The 14269-nt window shown below is 27.5% G+C and overlaps 1 protein-coding gene across 1 annotated transcript in view; it reads left to right on the top strand.

Moving 5' to 3' along the window:
• Window positions 1-14269, top strand: part of LOC107455064 (apoptosis-stimulating of p53 protein 1) — a 470765-nt gene that overhangs the window by 761 nt on the left and 455735 nt on the right. The window lies entirely within an intron of this gene.

The following is a 14269-nucleotide window of genomic DNA, read 5'->3' as shown; positions in this document are numbered from 1 at the left end:
TCAATATGAAACGCACTAGTTAAAAAGTTAATTTAAACTTTATTCAATTTACAATTACAGTGCACAACAAAATATATATATATGAATTCAAACAGTATCTTAACTTTAAAAAAAAAATGCTAAGAACAAAATTTTAAAAAATGGAATTTTTTCTTAAAAGATTTTATTTTATTATTTAGTAGAAAGAGACTACATTAAACGATTATTGGAATTGAATTTTAATCGTTTGTTGAATGCAAACGATAATTAATATTAAAGATTTTATAAATCAAAGAATCGTTTGCATTTTACAAATTGTATTCCTTTTCTCAGTGTCAGCAAATAGTTTTTTTAAATGAATAAAGTTTAATTAAAATACGATGCAGTTTTTGAATTTTAAAATAATAGTCCTCAAGTTCGTAATTAATCAGCAAGTTGTTCAAAAAAAAGAAAAAAAAAAAAAAAAAAAGGATTTAAACAGACATTTCATTGAAATTGTAAATCTGGTTTTCTTGTGTATCATACGGAAACAGCCTTACTTATTAGCAGAGCCTTATAGTACTTTTGTATTAAATGAAAGTAAAAAATAGTGATAATGTAACATTTCTTTAAAAAAAATTTAATAATTAAAAAAATACTGCTCAATCATAGAATCGTTTGCTCTCTTTCCTACTAACTGTATTCTTTCATTATTGAAATTACTATTTTCAATAAAATTAGATTTTTTCCCAGATACTTTTTGGGCTATACAAAGATTTTTGAGCGACTTTTCTGCAAGTGGTTTAAGAATCGAAAGAATCAAATGCATATTTAAAAGAAAATGCGAGCGTAATTTTAATAGGAGACAGTCTTAATATCGAATTTATGTAATACTTAGCCTCAATATCGTTTTATATGACAGTAAAAAAATAAATAAAATTCGCAATAATTTAAAATACCTATGTAATTATATAAATATAACGTATTATTTAAAAATTTCAATATTGAAAACTTTTAATCACACGGTGGAATGATTGTACGATCGTTGTATCTCCTGTAAATTGGTTTCACGGCAAGGAGAGATTATAATAAGTATTATACAATGCAATGATTTGTATTCATATCAGAAATGAGATCACATAAGTTTAGAATTAGAAATTTGGTTAGATAACTAAAAATGTTATAAATGAATAAAAAATTTTTTTTGTAAATAAATAAAAAAAAGTCTACCATTAATGTCAATTCTACGGACTTGACTAAATTCGATTGCTAATAGCCTAATTTAACTTTATTACTTTTAGTTTTAAGTTCCGTACCATAAGAAATGAATGCTAATGCTTTGAAATTTTAATTACACTTTCTATTATTACTCTTACATTTGTCAATTATTATTTCGTAATGTAGAACTATTTCATTCAAAATTCAATGTTATTGTAGCATTGCGCATTCCAGTTCGAAATAAGATTGGAAAGGTTTCAGTAAAACTCAAAATATCTACGAATTCAATCATTTTATTATTGTTGTGTAATTATTATCGATATATTTCGTATTCAATTACTATTATTGTTGTGTCTAACTTTCGTAGGTAATGATTGTTCATTTCGCATATATTTAATACGGGTTTTCTTAAGTAATGTGGATTCTTTGCAGTTCAATTTGATTTTTTTTAATGTTATTTACCTCTCTTACATATTGTGTACAAAAGTTCAACAATTTTAAATCATTGTGATGACATTCTGGTCATTAATTACTCATCGAATATCGTAGGGAATTTGAAAATACTTCGCTCATGAAATGACTTTCCGAACTCTTGATTTAATGCTTTATTTTGTGTTCGCGAAAGACGAATATTTACTTTTAAAAAAACTAAGAAAACGAATCGTTTTGGATTATAAAAGTTTATTTTGTTTTTGAAGCATCGAGAATGGCACAAATATGTTTGAAAATCCTCTTCATGTTTTTAATATAAAAACAGATTTAATTGTAGTAACTTTCAAAGCAACAATATAATCATGTTATATATAAGAACCGCGCGTTTTTATTCGGATTATTGTTTTTTTGTGTTGATGTTACTTAACGAAGAAGTTAAATATTTGATCGTGGTGGCTCTGATGTAACATAATTATATGAGTGAGTGAATGAAGGATGCTAGAGAGATTTCACACGTTCTTGTGCACAAATATGTTTGAAAACCCTTTTCATGTTTTTAATATAAAAACTGATTTAATTGTTGTAACTTTTGAAGCAACAATATAATCATGTTATATATGAGAATCGCGTGTTTTTATGTTGATTGTTGTTTGTGTTGATGTTACTTAACGAAGAATTTAAATATTTGATCGTGGTGGCTCTGATGTAACATAATTATATGAGTGAGTGAATGAAGGATGCTAGAGAGATTTCACACGTTCTTGTGCACAAATATGTTTGAAAACCCTTTTCATGTTTTTAATATAAAAACTGATTTAATTGTTGTAACTTTTGAAGCAACAATATAATCATGTTATATATGAGAATCGCGTGTTTTTATGTGGATTGTTGTTTTTTGTATTGATGTTACTTAACGAAGAACTTAAATATTTGATCGTGGTGGCTCTGATGTAACATAATTATATGAGTGAGTGAATGAAGGATGCTAGAGAGATTTCACACGTTCTTGTGCACAAATATGTTTGAAAACCCTTTTCATGTTTTTAATATAAAAACTGATTTAATTGTTGTAACATTTGAAGCAACAATATAATCATGTTATATATGAGAATCGCGTGTTTTTATGTGGATTATTGTTTTTTGTGTTGATGTTACTTAACGAAGAACTTAAATATTTGATCGTGGTGGCTCTGATGTAACATAATTATATGAGTGAGTGAATGAAGGATGCTAGAGAGATTTCACACGTTCTTGTGCACAAATATGTTTGAAAACCCTTTTCATGTTTTTAATATAAAAACTGATTTAATTGTTGTAACTTTTGAAGCAACAATATAATCATGTTATATATGAGAATCGCGTGTTTTTATGTGGATTGTTGTTTTTTGTATTGATGTTACTTAACGAAGAACTTAAATATTTGATCGTGGTGGCTCTGATGTAACATAATTATATGAGTGAGTGAATGAAGGATGCTAGAGAGATTTCACACGTTCTTGTGCACAAATATGTTTGAAAACCCTTTTCATGTTTTTAATATAAAAACTGATTTAATTGTTGTAACTTTTGAAGCAACAATATAATCATGTTATATATGAGAATCGCGTGTTTTTATGTAGATTGTTGTTTTTTGTATTGATGTTACTTAACGAAGAACTTAAATATTTGATCGTGGTGGCTCTGATGTAACATAATTATATGAGTGAGTGAATGAAGGATGCTAGAGAGATTTCACACGTTCTTGTGCACAAATATGTTTGAAAACCCTTTTCATGTTTTTAATATAAAAACTGATTTAATTGTTGTAACTTTTGAAGCAACAATATAATCATGTTATATATGAGAATCGCGTGTTTTTATGTTGATTGTTGTTTGTGTTGATGTTACTTAACGAAGAACTTAAATATTTGATCGTGGTGGCTCTGATGTAACATAATTATATGAGTGAGTGAATGAAGGATGCTAGAGAGATTTCACACGTTCTTGTGCACAAATATGTTTGAAAACCCTTTTCATGTTTTTAATATAAAAACTGATTTAATTGTTGTAACTTTTGAAGCAACAATATAATCATGTTATATATGAGAATCGCGTGTTTTTATGTGGATTGTTGTTTTTTGTATTGATGTTACTTAACGAAGAACTTAAATATTTGATCGTGGTGGCTCTGATGTAACATAATTATATGAGTGAGTGAATGAAGGATGCTAGAGAGATTTCACACGTTCTTGTGCACAAATATGTTTGAAAACCCTTTTCATGTTTTTAATATGAAAACTGGTTTAATTGTTGTAACTTTCGAAGTAACAATATAATCATGTTATACATGAGAACCGCGCGTTTTTATATGGATTGTTGTTTTTTGTGTTGATGTTACTTAACGAAGAACTTAAATATTTGATCGTGGTGGCTCTGATGTAACATAATTATATGAGTGAGTGAATGAAGGATGCTAGAGAGATTTCACATGTTCTTGTGCACAGGTTTTACGCAGTGAAGATACTACTAAAAACAACGTCAGTTTTCTACAGAGTTTGTGCAGAACCTAGTTACGTGAGCGTGCGAAATGTTACGTGAGAGAACCCAAATCTCTCTCATTTTTATAGTGTGATTGTAAATTTAAAACAAGACATGAAGACCCGTTTGATTACCTGATGTAATTAGTTTTTAACACTTTGCCGATCGAATGAATTGCGCATGAGTATATCCTAACCACTGCGCATTTTCTAACAGTTAGAACTTACTATACATTAATAAATACATAAGTGGGCGACCTTTAAGCTAAAATACAAAACTAAGGCAAACAACGTTAAAGAGCACAAAAATATCTATAAAATACAGACAGCTGTTTCGGATGCTCAAAGGGCAACCTTCATCAGTGCAACAGAAGGAGGATGCTCAAATGGCAACCTTCATCAGTGCAACATCTCTTTCTGTTGCACTGATGAAGGTTGCCCTTTGAGCATCCGAAACAGCTGTCTGTATTTTATAAATATTTTCGTGCTCTTTAACGTTGTTTGCCTTAGTTTTGTTTTACTATACATTGCTATACGGGAGGATTTTCCCAATAGATCGGCAATGGGATGATAATCACCTTTACTTATCTGTTTTTTTCTTCTTCTTTTCCTGGTGATAAAAGAGGTTTTGATGTTTTCAATCCCATTTTCCTTAGCAGTCATTCGTTAGATTTCGTTAGATTTTTTTTTCTCAAAAAATTTTAATTTATGATGACAATCGTTATACTTTTTTTTTACTTTTTTTTTTCGAGGATTTTAAAAGTATATATTAAAAGTGGTAATCGTTATCATTTATTTCAAGAGGATTGAAATTTTCTTTTATTATTTTTTAAAATAAAATTGGATTTCTTTTAAAACGCACAGATTCATTTTAGTTATTTAAAAGTGTAAATTATACGTGATACAGTGTTGAAAAATAGTGGAGATAACGAAAACGTGACCCAAAACTGAATTAGTTACTTTTATTATAATTATTAAAACATTCGGATGCAAAAAATGTTTAATTCAAATTTAGAGACTTTCACTTATAATATATTCTTGTCGACACTTTCACAATAGAAAAATATACTTTGTCAATGTACAAAACGATTATTATTATTTTTGAGGGAAACCACATCAAATAATCGTCGTCTATTATTTTAGAATGCTATACTAAAATTATATATAAGATTATGCTATTTCCGAAAAATTATTCTATAACACTATGATACATTCGAAGAGGTACAAAATAGCATTTTATGATGCTGCATTTTTATTTCTAAAATAGTTTTTATTTGTCATTTCGTCCGTCTGCACTTGGAGAAGATAATTCTGGTAAAATTACAGTACTTTGTTGTAATGATATTACTGGTTTAAAAAACACTATAATTCTGGTATTAAAAACCAAAACATGTGGTATTTAAATCATTCATTTGGTAATTTTCCCATTCATATGGTAATGATTATTGGAAATTCTTGTTTTAAAAATTATGGTTCTTGTTACCACACATTTAGCAAAAAATACAAAACTGAAATGTGAACTCAACTATAATCGCATAAATGGTTTTTATGCCATGCTCTAAGGTATTCTGATAAAATTACCAAACTTTGTCACCTTTATCAAATTTTATCGCATGTTGTAAATTCATATTTAATGTTAATTTTACCGAAATCATTACCAAAGCTCTTCGGTAAAAATTACTGAGATTTTTGGAGTTTTCATGCAGCTAGAAAAACAGAAATTTTATCTGACAGTTTTGACCATACTTTTATCATTAGAGCACTTTTGTAACATTTTATTTTTGATATTAGCTTTTTCAATTCATTTTTACATTAAACGAATCATATTTTTTATTTGTTTCAAATACATTTTGATTTTTAGATTATTTTTCATTGCTTTACAAGAACTTTTCATGTTTAGAATTTTGAATGCTTCCAATTTATCTTTCTTTATTCCAGAAACATATCGCATTTCTGCTATCAATAAATAACTGTTTTTTTTAACATATTGCTCGATGATGTCAATTACTTATATGCTTAAAATCTTACTATTGATGAAAAATTAATGATAGTGTCGCAGTTGTTTTTTATTATTTTAAAGTAATTCTGCGCTACATTTTAAGATAAGGTTATTTTGAAAGGTGGTCTAATCTTATTAACCATTTTACAATTATTATTTTTGTGCAAATAACATTAATATACTGTTATAAATCACAGTTAAAGAGATCTGTTAAATAATTTAGGACTTAACGATCAGCTTCATGTACAATGAGATGCCAGCAAAAATAGTATTTAATACATCCGCCCGTTTAGTAAACGAAAATATTAAATTGCGTTGTTGTATATATTAAGTTGTGAACTCATCAAATTTGTTTGAACAGTACAATGCTATATAATGTAACATTTTAAATGCCATTTTAAAAAAAAGATTACTTTGAAAAATTACTTCTGTTTACCAATAGATCTAAATATTTATAATACTAATAGATAATAATATTTCCTTCCTCAGTGGCACGACAGCCCCGGGTGGGCCCTGGCCTTCTCAATCAACTTCCTCCAGGCCTGTCTCTGCCTGGCAGTTGTCTTCCAGTTTGAGACTTTTAAGACTGAAAAGTCTCTTTCCACGCAGTCGGCCCATCTCAGCTTTGGTCGACCTCTGGGCCTTGATCCGATGGGCTGAGCCGAAAAGATTATGTTTGTCGGACGCTCTCTGTTCATCCGAATGATGTGACCAGCCCATTTAATTCTTTGAATTTTTACGTACTTGACAACTTCAGGCTCTCTAAGGGCCCGATAGAGTTGTGAGTTTGAACGTCTGTACCAAGTACCATCAACTTGTTTGCCCCCAAAAATGGATCTTAGGATCCGACGTTCGAAGATTCCCAAGGAATTCTCATCTTTCTGTGTTGTTGTCCAAGTTTCTGAGGCATATGTTAGATAATAATATTTGGGAGTGGGAAATAGGGGCACAAGCGTAAGCAAACAGAATTCCTTTTAGTACATATGTGGGTCATTCTCACAAAAACAGTCATTTTCATGTCCCCAGTATATTTTATGTTTGTTTTACAGCATACGAAAAAAAAAAAATTCAGGGGAAGTGTCCTTCAGAATGCAAGCTAACAAAAGAATAAAAATAAAATTATCAATTTTTATTTTTTATTTATTTTAGGTAATTAAAATATACCAATATGCCATTCCCTCACTTGTCCCCACTGCTGATTTAAAAAAAGAAAAAAATTGTTTCTGAAGTAATTTTTTTTTTTTACAAATTCGTGTTTTTTATTTCAGAATACTGAAATATAGAATTCAGAAAATCAATTTTAAATTTAATTTCTGATAAAAATATTAACACAGCACTATTCTAAACTTTGTCCCTAGTGTTTCGCGTCATTCCCTCACAACTATGTTCTTATCACCTGCAATCTTCTTAGAATAAAAATATTTTAATAAAAACTTCAGAAGTTAACAACTGGCATCATAAAACAAAATTGAAGTATGTTTCCATCTTCAACTTAAAGAAGCCTTGCTGTGGAATAAATTTGAATGAATCAAACCAGGTAAAATTTTTTACATTTGTCATTCCCTCATGTCATTTTTTAGAGTAAAATAAAATACAACTTCATCGAGAAAGTGGATAATTATATGTTGCTTTCTTGTATGAATATAATTGTATGTGATTGACTTCAGAAATTAATTAGGCCTAACTGTTATTTTTAAATTTTATTGAATTCGTCATTCCCTCACTAGTGTATAAAGTGAGGGAATGACGCTGAAGTGAGGGAATGATTCAAGATGAGTATATTATTTTTTTTCCAGCCAATTTTATTTCCCAAGCCTGTAAAAACTATTAAATATATAAGAGTAAATTATAATAAATATTAGATATATTTAGTATGTTATCATTTTCAAACTTTAGGTAGATGTAACTTAGATAAAAACATGTATTAAAGTAAAATATCATTCCCTCACTATTAGTGTCATTCCCTCACTTTTTAAATAGTGAAAATAATTAATTTACTTATTAATTAATTTGAAAAATAAATTAAAAAATTAATAAATTAATTTATTAAATTAATCAATTTATTTATTTAATTAATTTATTTATTAAACTAATTAATTATTATAAATTAATTACTTAAAAAATTAATTAATTTAAATATTAAGTACCGTCATTTGGGGCTACTTTGTGCAGGATTTCACAGTTTTTGAACTTTGACATGTAAAAAAAATTCAAACTTTAGTAAAATTTATCAATATTATATTCATAACTGGACTCAGACGAGTGAATTTGATAAATATTGGCATTATTTGTATGTAATATTTACGAGTAATAAGTCAAAACATACCTTGGCTACTTTGTGCAGCGATAGGAATTCAGTTTAATAATCATGTTTTTAGTAAAATATTGATATAAAATTGTTAAAAAAGTTAATTGTTGACATTTTAAAGACAAAAACATCAAGATATGTAAAGATATTAGTTTGAAAATAATTTTCAGCGTTAAAAAACCATTTTTTTGAAGAATTTTTTTCTTAAAAAGAATGTTTATTTCAAAACATTTGAGTTTAAACAAAAGAAAACCATATACATTTTTAAACATTGAAATGGATGAACTTTTAAAAATAATAATTATTACATATTCATTAACATTTATAGTATTGTTAAATTTGAACATAACATCCTTGAATGAACATGACAGAAGTTGCTCTTCAGTTTCTGTCAAAATTACCCGATGTCCTATAAAATATATTTTTATGTGTTAAATCGTTTGATTAAGTCATTAGAAAAATCTTTGTAGAAGAAAAATAATAGTTTACCAGTAAGTTTCACGTGTTTCTTGTGAATTTTATTAGAGATAGTATTTCTGTGGATTTTGTACTTCCGAGAAGCTTCTGCAATCGACATACCACCAACAACTGCTTGTACACATTGTTGCAGCTTAATCACGGTAGTTTCTCGTTCCAGGTATTTTTTTATAACGGCTGACCATTTTTCTGTCGAAAAAAAAAACGAATGAAACTTTGCACAAAGTAGCCCCAAAATGCATTTTTTTTCATTTTCCATTTATTTGTTATTAATTTTCAAATTTTTTTAACGCTAACATGATATAATTGTTTATTAATATATAAATAAAAAAATTTGCACTTACGACAATTTTTTTATCAACGTTTTTGCATTTCACAGCTAAAGTTTCCACGCACACTTTTCGACATCCGACGTCCTCGGAAAGTTGTTGGCATTGGATGAGCGAAACACACTCTGAGATTGTTTTAAAATTCGAAAAAATGTTTGTAGTAATAGAAGAGACTTCTATCTTCAAATTCCACACATTTTTAACGTGAAATAAACATAATACTGAATAGCAGCACTTGAAAAATGCCAAATTCGAATTTGCACAAAGTAGCCCCCGCTGCACAAAGTAGCCCCGAATGACGGTATATTTTATAGGATATATACTTTCTTTATAATGCCATTACATATTTATATTAATATAAAAAGTTTCAGAGCTTTTTATTAACTTTACTTTTTCGGGATTTTATGAACTGAAAAATGACAGTTTTCGTGAGAATGACCCATATGTTAAGTAAATAATTTTAACTTCAGTAGCAAAACTGATTTCTGCCAAGAAACAAGCATTGAGAAAAATTAAAATATAACATTTTCAATTCAGTGAAATTAAAATATAATATTATGTGTATGATGAAATAAACTTAACACATCAAATGACATTCAATTAAAAATGTATTGGTTTTTGCCAGACAAAACTTTTTTACCAATTTACTTATAGGGGTAAAGATTTTAGTTTTTGATTTAATAACTACTTTAAATATCATAATAAATATTACAAAAAAGGTCATAATGTAAAATGACTTCATAACATAAAAAAGTATTTTATATTTATAATTAAGTATTAAGGATAATTTACAAATTTAACAGCAACTTCAGTTTTAAATAATCGTGTTTTTTGGTCGAATTTGAAACCTAAAATATAGAATTTTTTATTCGATACCGTCGTTTTTTTTCAATCGATCCTTAAAAAATAAAGATTTTTATTTCTTAATTTTAAAGCTTTTTTTAAGTTATTTTAAGAATAATGCTTTTATGTATTTATAAAAGTAAGAGATCCTTTCACAGTTTTAAATATTTTAATATAAATTTTGAAAACTAACTTAATTTTATAATAATTTTTTTTTATAAGGAAGTATATATTTGTAAAAATAAAAGTATAACATTATAATATTCATAAAACTACAAAAATGACTTTCTTACAAGACTTATATTTATGTATGAAAAAAATAAGTACTTTCTTCCTAAAATGTACTAAAAATCTTTCGACATAAACTAAGTATGCGTTTTGCTTTACAAGGAATAGAAGTAGTTAACTATTTAAAATCAAAAACTCATTAGCATTTTTCTGCGTAACATTAATTTCACTACCTGTTTAATATTCAAAGAGGAGAAAAATACCTGAATAATTTAGTAAACGTAACCTTATTTTATCATAGTAATAAATTAACGTAAAGATTTTAACTTCTAAAACTTTCACGAAAGCCGGAATGACGTGATAAAAATCTTGTTTTCTAAATTATCCTTTCCAGTTGTCATAACTTTGGCAAACTGCGCCAGAGAAAATCTTCTTTATTGAGCCATATTTCAACCAAAAATCCTGCGCAATGTGAGTAGGTATCTCTTATTACGGTTACGGCTTTTGTCACCTAATGTTAAGGTGTAAAAATGTCTTTTCACTTTATATATTAAGACCAATTAAAACCAATATTTCAAATTTTGCACTAATGTCGAGTTTCTAAATTTTAATTGAGAATTAAAATTCGGAGAACTGTTTTGCAAATTTGTTTTCTCAGAATTTTTTTTTTTTGAATTTAATTTATTTTATATGTTTTATATTTTTACAATGTTTTATGATTAACTATGTATTTTATTATTATTTTTGATCTTTTCTAAAACAATTTTTATCGGCAAATAAAACGTATTGTCATTTGAAATCAATTTCCATCTGTTACATAAATGGTAATTTTTTTAAAATTATTAATTGGAAGTTTGCCCATTTTTCGGCATAAGCAAACTAAAAGAAACCGAACGGAAATGACGATGGTAATAAAACAAATTTTAATAAGTATATAATTATATTTTAATATACAAATAAGTGCCTTTTTGAACTGTACTAAAGCGGAATATATAATTTTATTTTTTGTGAAGTCTAAACTTGGAGTGCGTTTTATTTTAATTTTGCTGAATGAAATAAAATATACTTTTTGATTGTAAGTTGTTTAAAATAAGGTATTAGATTGCAAGTAATTTAAAAGCTTGTTTTAGCTTATTTATTACAAAAAAATATGTTAAAGAATTATCTTTAATGGGGACAACGCTCAAATTTAAAAGAGAATTATTCATAAAACTCGACAAAAGATTGATTAAAGAAAAAACTAGTATGACTTAGAAAATAAAAATTAGATAATTAGAAAAAAAAACACCAAAAATTTAGGAGACATTTAAATTTGTCATATACGCGGTACACAAAAAAATATTATTAAGTTTATGTTATTGTTGTTATTTATTAATATTGTTGTTAATTTACAAAAGCAAATAGAATAAAAATGGCTATCAATAAAAATAACTTTTAGTTCAAATATGATAAAAATAACAATGCTGTAATCGTGTAATACTCATTGCCTTAAAGCTATATTTAAACTAAATGTGTATTTTTTAAAAAAAATAATGAATAAATGGAAAAATTTCTAGAATATCGTCACGAAATAAAAGCTTCAAAATTTCGGTTTTTGTTCCGTTTTCCGATTTCTTGTCTCTTAACAATATTTCTTTCTTTGAGATGAGAATTTAAAGGGAAATTTTCTTAATAATAAATTATTCAATATTAGAAAAGTGAATTTTTTAAGAGTTTAATCTTAATTTATTTATGCCAATGTTATCATTGTTCCTTCTTAAACAAATATCGAACTATAAACCTTTTGGTTAGGAAGTAGATAATTATGTTATATTATACTAGGAGGCTCCGCCCCCTGCTCGCTAACGCTCGCCAACCCCTGAGAATTGCTACGCAATCCTATGTGGTTCACGCCGTGAGCCATGGCTCGCTGCGCTCGCTCGCCAATGAACACAATGCTCTAGCACAAAGACATAGTATATTATCATCAAAGACATAGTATTTTATCATCAAAGACATAGTATTGTACTTATGTAGAAGAATTTTATCAATGTTCTTATTGTCTTTTAAAAAAGTATATTAGCTATTTAGATTGTACATGGCGAAAAAATCAAAACATTAGCTAAATAAAAAACATATTAGCAAATATTATGAAATATTGCAGATACTCACCTAAATTCAACTAAATGTGTATAATAAATTAGTTAATGCTAGAAATTCTGAAAGTTTTGGAAAAAAATTTTATTATTTAAAAATATAAACTTTAAACCCTAACTTTTCCTTGTGAGATAATAACCCTCAAAAAGTCTTTCATTTTCAAGAACACAAAAATTTGTTTTATCGCCAAATGAAATATTTTTTGGTGATCAGCATTATTGAAGCATTATCTATATTAATTAACATTTGTGATAAAGTACATAACATTTTAGAACAAAATAAGGATGTTTTACATACAAACACAAAAATGCATGGCTGTTAGCATTACCCGAGAAATACCACGTAGAGGTCGCCATGCTGCATTTCTAATCGGGGAGTTTTGATTTTGACAGTTCCCCTTGCCTCCAATAGAAGTTTCAATTAAATTTTTTCCAAAAAACATTTTTTTCTGCAAAGCTCTAAGAAATTAACACTAAGCATTTAGAATTTATTTGAAAACACAATTATAGATTTGGCATCTTGGAGCAATTACTGAAAGGCTTGACAGGCTAACTCTTGACTGGCCAACATAAAGTTGTCCATGACTAAAAACTTGTTTAGTCAATACTAAACTGATTTTCTCGAAAGTCTGACCTTGTGACTTATTTATAGTCACGGAGAAGGTCAGCCTAATTAATTCCTAATTGAGTTTAAATTAAATATTATCATGTTTTTATGACATGAATCTGAATTGAACAACCTGATAATGCTCACTCTGGTTATTGTTTCCGTTTTTAAAAGCGCTATATGTTGAGCCACCTCATGTGATATTTGCCATGTGACATTTTCAGCAGCAATCATTGGTCCATTTTCTAACGTTGCCATTCGGGGAGTTGTAATGAGGCTTCCTTTTGGTGAAGAGAAATATATATATAGACTAGGAATACTTATTCTCTGCACGGAGTGAAAAAAAGAAAATAATTAACAAATCAGTACTGAACGAAATCTTGAACAAAACTAAAAGTTATATACAGACACAAATAATGAAACTGAAATAATTCCTTTTCTAAATTATTATTATTGTTGCTCTCAAACATTATCAGAAAAAACAAAACACACTTTTAGAAGTTCATCCCTTTCAAATAAAATTAACTGTATACATTATCGTTTGGCAGAAGGCGTTAGCTCGAGGCCGATTCATGATTGTCAAAATTTATCACAATTAAGCAATTTTCTCCGGTACTTATCCTTTAGAAGAAGGGACATTAAAATTTTTCCCTGTATCTATATAAAATCTGTACAGTACTAATTCAGTTTTAATTAGCAAAAATATACTAATATAATACTTTGTATCCTTTGTATCCGTGCATTTAGTATACATTAAAACTGCACAAATTATCATAATACCAGTAATGCCTATTACCAAAATTAATTAAGCATCATTTCTACAATAATAGTATGGAGATCTTTTACTCTTCTCATAAATGGATTGATGTTTGCTTTAGTTCATAGTTTATTTTTTTATTTCAATTATTGCCTATTATAAAAATTAATTAAGCATCTTTAGCGTCGGTAATAGTTTTGGAGATTTTTTAATAATTTGTTGGCAATTTTTTAATAAGTTTAGTATTAATTCGTTTAGGAAAAAAGTAAGTTTCGAATTAATGCCAATTCTCCATTACTTTTACCTTTCGGTATGTAATTTTTTTTTAAAATTAAGTTTTCATTGATTTTAAATTATTTAGTTTTATAGAAACACGTTTTAAACCATAACTGAAAGCAAAACAAATTCGTGGTTGGGGATGTTAGTAATACTATGATGATGACGTAGTCCGCCTATGCTATC

This window comes from Parasteatoda tepidariorum, chromosome 10 (genome assembly GCF_982258835.1).
Source record: "Parasteatoda tepidariorum strain Cologne lab strain chromosome 10, Ptep-v5.0, whole genome shotgun sequence".
Lineage (NCBI taxonomy): Eukaryota > Metazoa > Arthropoda > Arachnida > Araneae > Theridiidae > Parasteatoda > Parasteatoda tepidariorum.
This window is presented reverse-complemented; position numbering and strand designations above follow the sequence as displayed.